The sequence below is a fragment of the Callorhinchus milii genome, unplaced genomic scaffold (assembly GCF_018977255.1).
Source record: "Callorhinchus milii isolate IMCB2004 unplaced genomic scaffold, IMCB_Cmil_1.0 Scaffold1, whole genome shotgun sequence".
In the NCBI taxonomy this organism is placed as follows: Eukaryota; Metazoa; Chordata; class Chondrichthyes; order Chimaeriformes; family Callorhinchidae; genus Callorhinchus; species Callorhinchus milii.
This window is the reverse complement of record NW_024704742.1, coordinates 87,158,674-87,174,062: the sequence shown is the minus strand read 5'-3', so window position 1 is coordinate 87,174,062 and position 15,389 is coordinate 87,158,674. Positions and strand designations below refer to the sequence as shown.

At 44.1% G+C, this 15,389-nt stretch overlaps 1 protein-coding gene across 1 annotated transcript in view; it reads left to right on the top strand.

Moving 5' to 3' along the window:
• pgm5 (phosphoglucomutase 5) overlaps positions 1-15,389 on the top strand; it is a 119,529-nt gene that overhangs the window by 39,096 nt on the left and 65,044 nt on the right. The window lies entirely within an intron of this gene.

The following is a 15,389-nucleotide window of genomic DNA, read 5'->3' as shown; positions in this document are numbered from 1 at the left end:
CGAGTCCTACCTCACAAACCGCCAGCAGTACATCTGCACAAACGGCTTCTCCTCCCGCTCTCACCCAGTTACCTGCGGGGTACCCCAAGGATCCATCCTTGGCCCCTCCTCTTTCTGATCTACATGCTCCCTCTTGGGGATGTCATCCGCAGGCATGGGGTACATTTCCACACGTACGCGGACGACACCCAGCTCTATTTTTCCACCTCTCTTTGCGACCCCCAGTCCCCTGATGTTCTGTCAGCCTGCCTGTCAGATCTCAGGGGCTGGATGAGCGCAAATTTCCTTCAGCTGAACGTTGACAAGACGGAAGCCATACTCTTTGTCTCCTGTCAACGTCTAAAATCTCATGGCTCTCACCTCCTCCACCTACCCGACCTCCCCCTAAAACTCTCCGAACCAGTACGCAACCTAGGCGTTAGGTTCGATCCCCAATTATCCTTCCTACCCCATATCCGGTCCTTCACCAGCACCGCCTTCTTCCACCTTCGACGCATCGCCCATCTCCGCCAATACCTCTCTCTGAAAACCTGGCTCGGCCCCAGGATCCGTTACTGTAAAGCACTCTGAGACGCTGTCTGGCATGGAGGGCGCTATATAAATCCATGATGTTGTTGTTGTTGAGTGTTTTTACTCGGATATAAATGGGAATATTTGGTATATTGTCATTTTTACATCTGTGTGCTTTATACACAGATGTAAAGTATTGTATTGCTTTACTGCCTGTTGTTGAATTTAGTTAGTGTTTCTGAAGTTCTGTATTTATTTAGTCAAACTGCAACACCTGGATCATTTCACTACCCAAGTATTGCTGCTACATTTTAAATATGTGTGTGTTTGTCTATTAATTACTTTTGCCTGAAATATATTGTGTTCTTGCACATGCCTCTAAATGGATGAATGCTGGCAGCACCTTAGGAAATGATTCAATATCTGTATGCAGCCTGTATTAAAAGCTAAGCTTCCTCAACATGTGTATTTACAGCAACTTTTCCATGAGTAAAATAGAAAGGGGCACTGAAGTTAAAAATTGGGACAAAATTCCCATTTTCAAAGCAGGGAAAGAAAGGCTCTCTGGGAAACTAGCCATTTCTTCTGTCACATATTGACTTAAAAAGATTGGAAGAGGCTCTGGCTCCCCCATTAAAAGGGAAAAGAGCACACAAACCCAGGCGTACGGCAATTTATGAAGCATTAGTTAGTAAAGCACAGCTCCACAGGGCCTGACTGATTCCCACTGATTCTCCAGTGCAGTTTTGGTGTAATTGTGCTGGTCTTATTTCCTGTGATGGCAGCCTGCCACATGCTGAAATGGCTTTTTGCTGTTTGGAGGCGTCTAAGAAGACAACACAACTGGTTATTATTAACTGGACAGAAGAAAAAATGATTAATGTTAAAATAATCAGGATCGCCTTGAAACCCAGGCTTAGAGGCGTATTTGAACTGAACAAAAATTTATAAAAAGTCAAGGATAGAACTTTTTTTCCCCACTCATGGCAGATTTGCACTGTATTGTGATTGAACATGATATCCAGAGAAAATAAGTGAAGCAACTTGTCATAAAAGCTAGTGCAGAATTTCTATAATTAAGAGAGTTGTTAAAAGGATACTTTCCTGGGATCAGACCATTTTGCCTTGAAACTGCCTTACTCTGCAGCAGTCAAAGACAAACTGATCAGTTTTGTGAAATTAAGGACTGGTTTGCATTTATCTCCAACCATTTTAATTACAAAAACTATTTAATCTTTATTTTTAACCTTATGTTTATTTGATTTGATTGCCTACAAAATGATTTGGAGGAGCAAGCTCTAACAAAGGCTCGATGGGTTGAATGACCGCTGTCTGTGCTGTAATGTGTGTCATTTGCACAAGATGTGTAATCTCATAATAATAATAATCCTTGAATTTGATATGGCACTATAATGTTTAAACATCTCAAAGCACATTGATTACTGCTATGTGTCCTCATCCTGAACGGTTTAATGGTAGGCATGCATCCAAGTCTTTGATGGTCCAGTGGACACTTCCTTACTTGCAAACCTTCCTTGCCTTACAACGAGAACCGTGTATTTATCAGTGAACACAGCAGCTAATTTCCCAGTGTCCCACAAACACCCAGCAGGTGATTGACCAATTTATTTTAGAGGATTTCTGGCCAGGATTATCGAGAAAAAAATCCTATCTTTTTGCAAATAGTATCACAGATCTTTTAATATCCATCTGAACAGGCAGATGGGATTTTGATTTAATACCTTATTTGGAGAACTTCATTTAGGACAATGCAGTACTCCTCTCACCACAGCATTGGAGTTTCATCTTAGATTTTATGCGTTCAAAGTACCGATGTGAGGCTTGAACCCAGAACCTTTTGAGTTAAAGGCGAGAGTGCTACCAACTGTGCCAGGCTGACACAGGTTGGCAAGATCCAAGGCTTGGGGACACAGAGTGTGTGTTACGGTACTGTTAGAGTGTAACCACCTAAAACTGGATAGCTTGCTATTGAGGTACTGTCTGGCAAGCTTAATGTAAGAATTGTATTTCTTTTATACTAGTGGCACAAAATGAAGACTGTACCTCCGCTTGTGAAGTTGATCATAACTCACTGATAACTTTGTTACTCATGCTTTACATGAGCAGCCTCACATATGCCTCAGATTACATTTATCCAGGTATTATTTTTGAATTGCCATCTCAACAACTAGTGTACTTCGCCCACAAAATACAGTCAAATCACTTTACAGTATATTCTGTGAAGCGTTTTGAGACGTCTTGACAACATGAATAGGTGCTGTATCAAATGTAAGGATTATTATTACTATATTTTCAATATATTCTCTGAATGAAACACTAGAAACACAGAAATCTGCAGTGCAGAAGGAGGCAATTCAGTTCATCAAGTCTACAGTAAATCCAGGCTGTAAATCCTTCGACAATCGAGTGACCTGCTAACACTCATTGCCAAGGCTCACACATGAACAAGAGTCACTTGGGCACAGTAACTGGAAGGTAACCAGTGCCCATGGAACTGCACCCCAACAAGAGGAGGCTGGGGATCAGGACCACAGAGGCATTTACTAGTGAAAATTAGGAAAGTTATTGTACGCACTAAACTTTTTTTAAAAAAATCATAGCAACACATCCATTCAAGAATAGCCAACTAAAGGTGGAAGATGCTTAGTAAGGGTGGGGGTGGAGGGGTGCAGGGTGGTCACTTGTGACTCGTTTGTGAATTCATTTTTCGCTAAAAAGAATTGAACTAAATGAACAGATCTTCCAGTGACGCTGGTATCTAAGTTTGTCTGGTACTGAGCGTAAAATAACAAAAAATTATATTGTGGAGTTACATTGACTCAGTGAAGCAGAACATGTCACGGTGTGAAGGCTGCTTGATTATTGAAGTGGTATCAAACACACGCCATGGGAGCTGTTAGGAAAGCTGAGAGGAAACATCTGCTTTTGGCCGATCCAGAATCAACAAGAGTTGGAGAAGTTTGCTGCAGTGTTGGGTTCACTGCAGGGCCAGTGAATTTATATTCTGCTAATCCAAAAAGATACTGCACAAAAAATAAACGCTCGGTATATGTGTGACTCTCTCCCCCCAAAAAAGCTGACGCTTCCAATGACATTTTAACTTTAATTTTTCAATGACTTCCTTTCAAAGAGAAAGGAGAAAGCGTGCCTATGTGCAGTCAATTGTCTTCGTTGTTTACATTCTATCACAATGTATAAGTAACAAAGGCAAAAATGGTTTGATCGTCCTTGCTTTATGACACTGTCCCTGGAGATTGTAAACCTGACTTGACTGTTACATGTTTTTAAGGGAGAAAAAATAATTGTTCCTGGGATGGCATTAACGGTTCGTGTGTTCTGTCTTTCATGTTCAGCATTGATTTGATTTATTTTGCTTTAGTCGTGACTGTGTGGTCGACCCAAATTGTTCTTAAGGTTGTGGTTTGGGGGGAGGGGTGAAATGACGCTCTTGATATCATTGCGATGAAGACAGTGGAGGGGCATCATCTGACCCATTTGTAAAGTCCAACATCAATGAAGTGGATATGTGGTAAACAGGAGAAGCGACTGCAGAGAGCAAGGGCTCCAGTCTACACTGACCTATTGCTGAGTGTCCTGCTGGCGGAGATGGCTTCACAGCAGGCAAGCCGCCCCTCACTTGAGGACCTGGATTAAGCAGCTGACATGAGTAAGAATGTTGGTTCCTGAGCCAGGGGGATCCGCGGTTCTACAGGGCACTGCTGATGACAGCACAGCCGGCCTGGCTCATTGGTAGGACTTGAAGGGGCAGACCAGTCATTGGGGCCAGGGATTCTTCCCACTCAGCTCCTGTTAACTCTGCAAGCCAAAGCCCTAACGGGTAGCCTAGCTCAAAAAGCAGCAGGAAAGTACCAATTAAGCTAGGCTACCAATTACGGCTATGGCTTGCAGAGTTAACAGGACAGGCAGTGCTCTCAATGCAAGCTGTGTGATTTTAGCTGGTTAGACTCCAGCAGCAACAACAACAACTTGGATTTATATAGCGCCCTCCACGCCGGACGGCGTCTCAGAGTGCTTCACAGTAACGGATCCCGGGGCGGAGCCGGGGTGGGGGGAGGAAAGTGACCAAAGGCGCGGTCAAAAAGAAAGGTCTTTAGCAGAGAGCTGAAAATAGGAAGAGAGAGGGTGAGGTGAAGGGAGTGAGGAAGGAAATTCCAGAATCTAGGGGCATAGTGGCTGAAGGCACGGCCGCCGAGGGTGGAGCGGAGGGCTTGGGGGAGGAGGCCAGACCCGGAGGAACGAAGACAACGGGTACTGTTTTGAGGAGGTCAGATAGGTAGCGGGGTGCAGAGGAATGGAGGGATTTGAATACAAGGGTGAGGATCAGTACCCCAATGCATGCTCTGAGGTCCCCAAGCTTTAGCTCTTGCCAACCTTTAAAGTACTTTATACTCTCTGGAATTAGGTGAGCAGGAAGTGGCTCTCCAGGGAGGGAGTCCGCATTTCATTCCAAAACACGGGAATTTCCTTGTGTAGATGGGAACTCTGTTTGGTTGGATACTCTGCAAGGTACCTTAAGCATGGTGATGAGTTTCTGGGGGTGTCAGGGAGGTCGTCCCCAGGACTAGCGTCCAATGTGTCAATATGGTGTCAGATCTCTGTAAAACAGAGACAACTGGAGTTCCAACTCTTGAGTCAGGATTTGCTTATCGAGAGCCAGTATAGCTGCCGGTACATTGCTAGTTGCCCCCAGTGACAGGCTTGTCATGTAAAAAGTGAATTGTGACAGACAGATCCTTCTGCACTTTCCACACTCCCACAGCGCTTGACCAGAATCAGCAAGCTGCTGCTGTTGCTATTTCCGTTGTGGTCTTTTATCCTTCAGGGTGTCATAATGTTGGTGATGATTCATTTCTGACACATTCCTGCATTAATGCGCCAGTTCGTTTGGCTGTTTGCTAGTTTGACCCCCAGCGTTGCTAGCCACAAAATATCACCAACGAAGTACACTGACCGGCATTACACTTTACAGAAAACTCTCAGAAGTGCTTTGAGAAGTTTCCCAGATGTAAAAGGCACTCTAGAAAATGAAAGTATTATTATTATGGAGCTTGGTTTGAGGGAGATTTTTTGGTCCGAGTCACCCTCTCCGTATCATCCCTTACTCTGACATTCAGCGGCTATAGCTGTGGACAAGACAATGGGCGGCCATGTGATCTCCGACCGCTCTGTGCCACCTTCAGCCACAAGGCCCCTAATCTCTGGCACTCCCTGTCTCAAACCCTTCGTTAACACCTCTACCTATCTTTACCTACCTATCTCAGCCCCTAGGCTCTGGAACTCCATCCCCCAGTGCCTTCGCTTTGCTTCCTCCCTTTCCTCCTTCAAGGCCGGTCTCAAGACCTTTCTCTTTGACCGTGCCTTCAGCTCCCCTCTCGACTCTCTACCCCCTCCTCGCTCCCTCCCTTCCCTCCCCTCACCCTGACCACTTCCCTCCTGCTCGGGTCCTGACCCAACTGTCCAGCGCCTTGGGACGTCCTCCCAACGTGAAAGGCGCTCTATAAATGGAATCTTGTTGTTGTTGTTTAAATTCCACCTTAAGACCTACTTCCAACCCATCTAATCTCCTCCTTCCAGAACACCCACCCTACTGTCCCCCAAGCACTGCATCAACTTGTTTTTTAAATGAATTCAGTGGCCTGGCCTCAACCACTCTTCCTGACAACCTGTCCCAGTCATTAATTACCCTCCCAGTAAAGAAAAACTTTAAATCTGTGTCTTCTTATTCTACTGTACATCCTAAAGTATTGTTCTGGGTTTACTTTTTAATTTCATTTTAAACGTACACCTGTGTGGAGTCCTGTTGCTCAATGGTTAGAGCACTCGCCTCGCAAGCGAGAGACCTGGGTTTGATTCCCGTCAGGGCGAAATGTTGGGCAAGTTTCCTTACTCCACACGCCTCTGTTTACCTAGCAGTAAGTAGGAACCCGGTTATTAATCGATTGGCGGATCGCTTTTCTGGGGGTAATAATTCCTTTTAAAAAAGTTGGTCACTTCAATCCATGACTGTTTGTGGGACACTGCTGTGCGCAATTGTCTGACACGTTTCGCCCACAGATATGCAGTCAATTCACTTTACAGTATATTCTGTGAAGAGCTTTGAGACGTCTTGAAGACATGAAAAGCGCTATATGAAATACAAGGATTATTATTATTACCTCTTCGACTGCCTCTTCTATATTGCTCGCCATCCAACTGTGTGCACTTTAAGATACATGAGGGGCACGTATATAAATGCAAGTTATTGCTATTGTATTTTAACATTCACTAGAACAGGCAGATGAGACCTGAATTTAATGTCTCATCTGAGGAACAGAGCTCCACCAGCATTGCATTGGAGCGTCAGCCTATATTGTGAGCAGGGTAATTTACAGTATGATGTGATAACCTGTAACCTGTAAACCCTCTTCGTTGGTGTTTAAGTATGTAATTAAGAGCATCTGTATGAGTTTGAATAGAGTTAGACCATGGCCTATCAGCCAAACCAAATGTTAGGAAAGTTATCTGTCTTTGTTACGTACAGATAAACAGTGGCAGTTGTAGCAGTTAGTCTTTTCAGGCTTCACATAAAATAAAACAAATAGCAGTTTTGCTAATCGCAGTTTAAGTGTCTATTCCTAAACGATTATGGGTGTTAAATGAAGCAGTAAATGCTTGGGCCCAATGGAGCAACATAATGGATGTGAAATGACTCTTACAGTGAAAAGGATCCTGTAAGGAGGGTGAGGGGAATCCTATTCACACATTTGGTTTTGGTCAGCCAAGTATCTGATGTGCAGAAAATGATTAGTATGCTTAAGAGCTCTGAAACGCCTTCTGGTGTAAAGGGCGCTATATAAATGAAAGTTGTTGTTGTTGTTGCCATTAAGCATAGCCAAAGATTGAGAGTTTTACAAATGCATGCTGCCTACATGTGGATAAACGTCTGCAGACAAACAGGAACGAACGTGCGGTGCGTGTAGAAAGTTGTGTGCTGCTTTCCCTTTACTCTCGCTACAGCTTGCCAGTGAGATACTATGCGATGGAAACAAGAAACGTTTTGTCCAGTGGGAGTTGCTGAATGTTGGCAAAGCAAAACAAGCCAAGCCTATGCAGCAGTAATATCACAGCAAGGGAGTACAAGCAATTACAGTTTGGCACCGACCAGAGACATCGTAAAGTGCTCAGGAAAATGCTGCATCCTCCCCATCTGGACAAACAAATTGAATGCAGAGCTCTTGCTAAACTCTTTGCACTAAGGGGAATTCTATTTACATATTTGTTTTTGTTCAGCTGGGTGTCTGACACATCTATATTGTAAAGTGCAGTGACTTTGTGTTCTGGCGGCAAATTTAACAGCTAATTTGCACACAGCGATGTCCCCCAAATAGCCATGGAGTGAACGATGAATTTTATTTGGGGGATTGTTGGCCAAGATACAGGCAGAAACCGCCTTCTCTTTTCGAGTAATGTTCTTTAACGTCCGCCTGAATAGATAGATGGGACCTCAGTTTAACGTCTCATCTGAAGGACGGCACCTCACATAGTCTAACCTCACACTCCGATGCAGCACAACCCCAGCACTGCATTGGAATGCTTGGTTAGACTATGTGAGTTCCAAGTCCCGGCGTGGGCCTTGAACAACAACAACAGCAATACATTTGTACAGCACCTTTTATGTCGGGAGGAAGTCCCAAGGTGCTGGACAATCAGTGTTTCAGACCCGAGCTGGGGGTCGGGATCGGGGATGGTGGAGGTCAGGAGGGAAGGAGGGTGATCGAAGACACGGTCGAAGAGGAGGGTCTTGAGACGGGTCTTAAAGGAGGCAACAGAGGGGGCGAGGCAGAGGGACTGTGGGATGGAGTTCCAGAGGTTAGGGGTAGAGTGGCTGAAGGCCCTGCTGCCAATGGCGAGGCAAGTGAGTTAGGGGACGTGAAGCAGGCTGGAGCCTGTTGAGCGGAGGGAGCGGACAGGTTGGTAGGGGGTTAGAAGGTTGCAGAGGTAGAAGGGAGCAAGGCCATGGAGTGCTTTGAAGGTGAAGATCAGGATCTTGAACTGTATCCTCTGTGTGATGGGAAACCAGTGGAGTCAGTCGAGGATGGAGGTGATAGTATCATGGAGCTTGGTGCGGGAGATGACAGGTTGCAGAGCTCTGGATGATCTGCAGCCTATGAAGGGAAGAGTTGGTGAGGAGTGAGAGGGTGGGCGGAGGAGCTGGTTGGTGAGGGAGAAGAGCAACCTGGGGTTGTCCTTGGCCTTCAAGATTGTCTTGGAGTAGAAGGATGATTGAACCCACTACTTTCTGATTCAGAGACAAAACTACTACAACTCAGCCAGCTTGACACACACATGGTGCAGGAAGGAAGGCTTCAGGTTTCTAAACCACTGGGACTACTTTTGGGGCAGATGGGACCTGTACACGAGGGATGGGTTACACCTGAGCAGGGCTGGGACCAATGTCATTGCAACACGGATAATAAATGCTTGGGGAAGCGTTTAAACTGATTTTGAGGGGGGATGGGGATCAGAATGTAACATCAGGGAGGGGAAACGAGTTACATAGTGGACGAGGAGAGACAAATAGAAATGAAACAAAGAATAGTCCAGCAAAAAGTGGAAAGAGACGGGGGAGAAATGTAGAGCGAATTAAGCCGGTATTGGAGTGCATGTGTGTAAATGAATGGAGCGTGACCAATAAGCTTGGTGAGCTGCGGTTCAAGTTGCCACATGGGGCTATGATGTAGTGGCAATTACAGAGACTTGGCTCAAGCAAGGACAGGAATGGGAGCTGAATATTCCTGGCTACAACCTGTTCAGGAGGGATAAGGAAGGGAACAAAGGAGGAGCAGTGGTAATACTCATTAGGGACACGGTCACGGTCCTGGAAAAGGACAATGTGTTAGAGGGTCCAAAAACTGAATCTATTTGGTAAGAGTTTCGGAGCAGAAAAGGAACTGTTACTCTGTTAGGAATTTACTCTCCAAATAGTGGGAAGGAGATAGGTGAACAAATCTGGAAGCAAATTTTGGAGAGATGCAAAACCAATAGAATAGTGATAATGGGGGATTTCAATTATCCTAACATAGACTGGGAAACACACAGTGCAAAGGGCAAGGAAGAGGAGGAATTCCTGAAATGTGTGCAGGAGAATTTTCTGGATCAGCATGTTTCCAGTCCAACGAGGAAGGAAGCAGTGTTTGGATTTAGTTCTGGGAAATGAAGTGGGGCAAGTGGAGCAGGTTTCAGTAGGAGAACAGCTGGATAACAGTAATCACAATATCATTACGTTTAGAATAGTTATGGAAGACAACAATCAATCAAAGGTAAAGACCCTCAACAGCAACAACTTGGATTTATATAGCGCCCTCTACGCCAGACGGTGTCTCAGAGCACTTTACAGTAGCAGATCTCGGGACCAAGCCAGGGGAAGGGGGAGGAAGGTGAACAAAGGTGCGGTCGAAAAGAAAGGTCTTCAGCAGAGACCTGAAAATGGGAAGGGAGGGAGTAAGACAAAGGGAGTGAGGAAGGCAGTTCCAGAGCCTCGGGGCATAGTGGCTGAAGGCACGGCCGCTCGAGGGTGGAGCGGAGGACTCGGGGAACGAGGAGGAGGCCAGACCCGGAGGAACAAAGGCAACGGGTACTGTTTTGAGGAGAGAGGAGGTCAGAGAGGTAGGGGGGTGCAGAGGAGTGCAGGGACTTGAATACAAGGGTGAGGAGCAGAGGACTCGGGGGACGAGGAGGAAGCCACAGTCTTTCAATCCTCTTTGGACTCTGGGGTGGTGCCAGAGTACTGGAAGGTTGCAAATGTTTCTCCTCTGTACAAAAAGGGGCAGAAGGATAAACCTGAGAACTACAGGCCAATCAGCCTAACATCAGTAGTAGGGAAACTTCTGGAGACTATAATCCGCGACAATATAAATTCTCAATTAGAAAAATATCGTTTAATAAAGAACAGTCAACACGGATTTGTTAAAGGCAGATCGTGTCTGACAAATCTAATAGAATTTTTTGATGAAGTGACTGAGAAGGTGTCTGAAGGTAATGCAGTAGATGTAGTTTATCTAGATTTTCAAAAGGCATTTGACAAAGTGCCACATAAGAGACTTATAAACAAAATAGAAGCCCACGGCACCGCACTTTAAGAAAGATGTTAGGGCATTGGAGAGGGTGCAAAGGAGATTTACCAGGATGGTACCAGGAATGAAGGACCTTAGTTATGAGGAGAGGTTAGCAAAACTAGGATTATTCTCCCTAGAGCAGAGAAGATTAAGAGGGGATTTAATAGAGGTTTTCAAGATCATGAGAGGATTTGATAGGTTGAACCAGGAAAAACTGTTTCCACTGGCGGGTGGTTCAGTAACCCGAGGACACCGATTTAAGTTAGTAGTTAAAAGAAACAGAGGGGAGGTTAGTAAAAAAAAATTCACCCAACGAGTTGTTTGGATCTGGAATGCATTACCTGAAAGGGTAGTGGAAGCCGTTTCAATAACAACTTTTAAGAGAGAAGTAGATGGGTATTTGGGGAGGACAGGATTGCAGGGTTATGGAGAGAAAGCGGGCCAGTGGGATTGAGTTGGATTGCTCTTTTATGAGCCGGCGCAGATGCGATGGGCTGAATGGCCTCTTTCTGCGCTATATGATTCTATGATTCTATATATATTAAAGGTAGCAGTACAGGGCTTTTTCTATGACACCCTCTTTGAAGCGCATGCAGAAAGTGTTTAAGAAATTTGATATTTGGTTTCCTGTTAGTGACTGAGTCAAAGTATGCATTAAAAATCAGCTCATTGTGTAGTCAGTATAAAATGGGCTTCCCTTGCATTTTTCATTGGTTTTCCCTCTCCAATCTTCCCACAAAGTACACACAGTCCCACAAAGTACACAAAGTACATTTACAGTAAATCCTGCGAAGCTCTTTGAAATGTCTCAATGATATATTTTTATAATTTTCTCCCCTGCTAAAGATGCCATAGCTTCCATCTGTCCTCTGTGACCCAAATTCCACCTAGTTTTAGCCTGTAAGTAAGATCATTTTATCGTTAAATGTAAGATGGCGCAGATTTGTGGAAAATTCTTCAATCCAGCCTTAATTTGGATGCCGGTTCACCTCAAGACCTAACGAAAATTGAAGCTTCCAGATTCAAGAGTCTGAACATTCCACATTTCTGTATGATAAAAGACAAAATAGTCCTGCAGACTAAGACCGGGTGGAATTTCAGACCTCTGGTACCTGGTCAGTGGTAGTTCCTTTGTATGAGTGTAGATAGTGATTGTCAGCAGCGTGTCGAGTCGCAGCCAAGTCTGATTCTGTCCTTAACAGATGTTCACATGTGTGTGCTCTTCAGCTGGGAGACTGGAGAGCAATCAGGATCAGGACTTAAAGTTTGGCTCAGGTTTCTCCTCTTCCCCACCATAACCCAATGGGTTAACCTATTGGGTGCAAAGCTTTATTCTTCTCGTAGGTTCACTGACCTGCTGGACAAAATAGTCTCTCAAACACGCACACACACACACAGTGCATTTCCCGGCAATCAAGTGTGCTGCTTCCCGAGATGACAGCCCAAAAGATAGATCACTGTTTGATTCTGCAATTGTCCCAATTCTTGGCATCTGAGGCCTGATGTAATCTCAGCCTGCAAAACCATTCCATCTTAAAATTTAAGGCAGCGAGGAATATGGAAAATCATTAAGTTCAGTCCTCAATTTGGAAACTTACTTTATAAGAACTCTGGGAAACTGGCTTTCCAAAGCAGTGCGCACGCAATGGCTGCAGTCAATGGTATGCATGCACAGTGAGGATTATTGATTAAATCGGATTCTATGCCACTTATAAAAAAATTTGCCTGCAACTCAGTCTTCACATAAGTCATATTAAATATTATGGCCCAGACTTTTACGACTTATGTGATTTTTACTGTAAAATGGTGGTGTGCATGGGATTCCGTACGTGAGAGATTTAGGCTATGTGGTGGATTGGGGGTGGCTATTTTTACCTGTAGTGCTTTGTTATAGGTGGTAATATTTAATAAGGAATGTAGCTATCCAAATCTTGACTATCTAACAAGGATGGAGATAAATAACATTAACTGTAACATATCCACTGATTCCTATCTAAACACTTTGTATTGGTGATCCAGTCAGACCCTGCTGTAGTGTGCTGGTTTGCTGGTTCAGACCATGTGATATGATGGATCGGGTTATAAAAATGGCTGCTGTAAGGCACTTCCAGGTCTGCAGGTCACTGACAATTTTGCTGCTGGTGTCATTGATCCTCAAAGCTTACACCAGCTACTCTCATGGTTGCTTTGATGCTGGGTAGCCTCTGTGCCTGAGTGCTATCTGCCATGAGCTGGACGTGTAATGCACTTCTGGTACACCAAAGGTCCTATTATAACTGGTTGCTTCCACACTATAAATGGTTGCTCTGTAACCGGAAGCACAGCATAACGGGGTCAGTCTGTAAGGTACAACAATAAGCAATGATTGGACAAACTAGGGCTCTTCAATTTTGAGAGAAGATAATTCAGAGGGGATCTGATAGAGATATATGGGATTGAAAAAGTAAACCCAGATCAATACTGGATTGCACCAAGACGGCAGAACAAGAAGACATAGGTCTAGAATTGCAAAGGGCAATTTCAGGACAGATGCCAAGAAGTTTTCTTTTCCCAGAGGGCAATTAACAGCTGGCACATGGTTACCAGGAAGGGTGGTTGAGGCCAGGATACAACTTATTTAAAAAGCAGCTTGATGCTGTGATGGGAAGGCGTTAGGGTAGGTGTTCACGAAGGATGAGATAAAATGGGCCAAAGGGCCTGCTTCATCTGAAGTAATCTTGTGGTCTTGTTAACTACATTAAAGATGATGCATTCTGACCCAACTGTCCAGCGCCTTGGGACGTCCTCCCGACGTGAAAGACGCTCTATAGATGAAATCTTGTTGGTGTTATTGTTGGATAGACATCTAAGTGGTGGAAGCTCTGATCTTCGGCTGGAGCGAAAACATTTTACAATATAGCCTTGGAACTTGTTTTGCATGAAACAATGGCCATTAGCAATGAAAAAGAAAGCGCCAAAGGCTTTGTTAACTTCAAGAATGGACAATAGTCTGAGAAGAAGAGAATGAGAATGTGTGAATATCTGCTTCAAAGAAGAAAAGAACAGATAAGAGACAGGACGATAAACATTAAAATGGAAATACATGGAATAAGAAACAAGCAACTGTAAAATGGCCTTGAAGGATGAAAACATAAAATGGAAGTGAAAAAGAAGAATGAAAGGCTAAAATGTGACGCCTATAATTTTCACTTTCCCTCAGTTCTTGAAAGCTCACATAGTTTGCTATTTGTGTAAGATACCAAAGGCAAGGATCATTATTATTGTTATTATGAGTGAGTCAGTCTGGTCTAAAATTGCCAAGTACCTCAGTCAAATCTTGATGTCATTGGAAACTAAACATTTTTCCTTTTAAGGAGGTAGAGGAAAAAATTCTGCATTTCTCCCAGCAATGTAATTGTTTATCTTTCAGAGGTGACGAGAAACTATTTCTGCTCTCAGATCCTCACAATCCCTGGGTTTCCATCAATCATTCGAATCCCCTCTTATTGTTACAAAACAATACCTCTCTGGTGCTGTGTCTGCCACTATTATTTCACCTTGTGTTATAATGAATAGTCATTGTTCCTAAATAATTCAGAACTGAATGATGTCTACGAACCACAGGTTTATTTTCTGTCTGAGTAGCTGTCATCACAAAACTCTAAAACTATCTATAATTTTGTACATACCAGCCAAATCAAAATCAGTTCACTCATGGGCACAAAGAGCTAGAAGCTACTCCTTTCACTCTGCTTTCCCTCTTTTCTACCAAGATTCACTGTCCTCGGAAAGCCCCCTTCCTTGCTCTATTTTCTTAGGAAAATAGGAAAACGGTCGGAGGTCATTCAGCCCATTGAACCTGTTCCACCAGTTTCAGATCTTGGCAGATATTCTAATCCCAATGCCCTGCCCTGTTGCCATCCCCATTAATACCTCCTCTACCCAAGTATAATAATAATAATAAAATAATAATCCTTGAATTTGATATAGCGCTTTTCACGTCGGGAGGACGTCCCAAAGAGCTTCACAGAATACACTGCAAAGTGAATTGACTGTATACTTGTGGGCGAACGCAGCAGCCAATTGCGCACAGCAATGTCCCACAAACAGTCGTAGATTGAAAATGACCAATTTATTATTGTTTTGAGTTTTGGAGGGATTATTATTAGGCTCTGTGTGGAGTAAGGAAACTTGCCCAAGGTTTCGCCCTGCCTGGAATTGAACTCAGGTCTCTCACTTGCAAAGCGAGTGCTCTAACCACTGAGCTACAGGACTCCAAGTATCTGCCTGTCTCTCTTTTAAACATCCTATTGATTCCACCTCTACCGTTTTCTGGGTACATCGTCATAACCCCAGCACCCAAGCTGGAGGTGGGAGGACAAGGGGTTGGAAGGTGGGAGGGAGGGAAAGATGACTGAAAGCTCGGTTAAAGAGGAATTCTTGAGGTGGTTCTTGAAGGAATTGAGGTGAAGAGGCGATCTGTCATCTTTGATTACTTACTAAAAACAATCTGCCTGTTGGCAGTATCTAGTTTTTGAAATGACAAAGAATATACTCAATTTACGTATATTAGAGTGGTGGTGGTGGGGTCTAATATGCTGCAAATCATTATCAGGAGACACAAATATTAATGAAACTGAGTCACGAATAATGACACTTTCCAGGAATGTGAAGTGTGTCATGTTGATGCACAGGGTACTCTGGTGACAAGAAGTAGATTAAGTTGGAGGGATGTTTCCACTGGGATGGTATGATACACTTCTG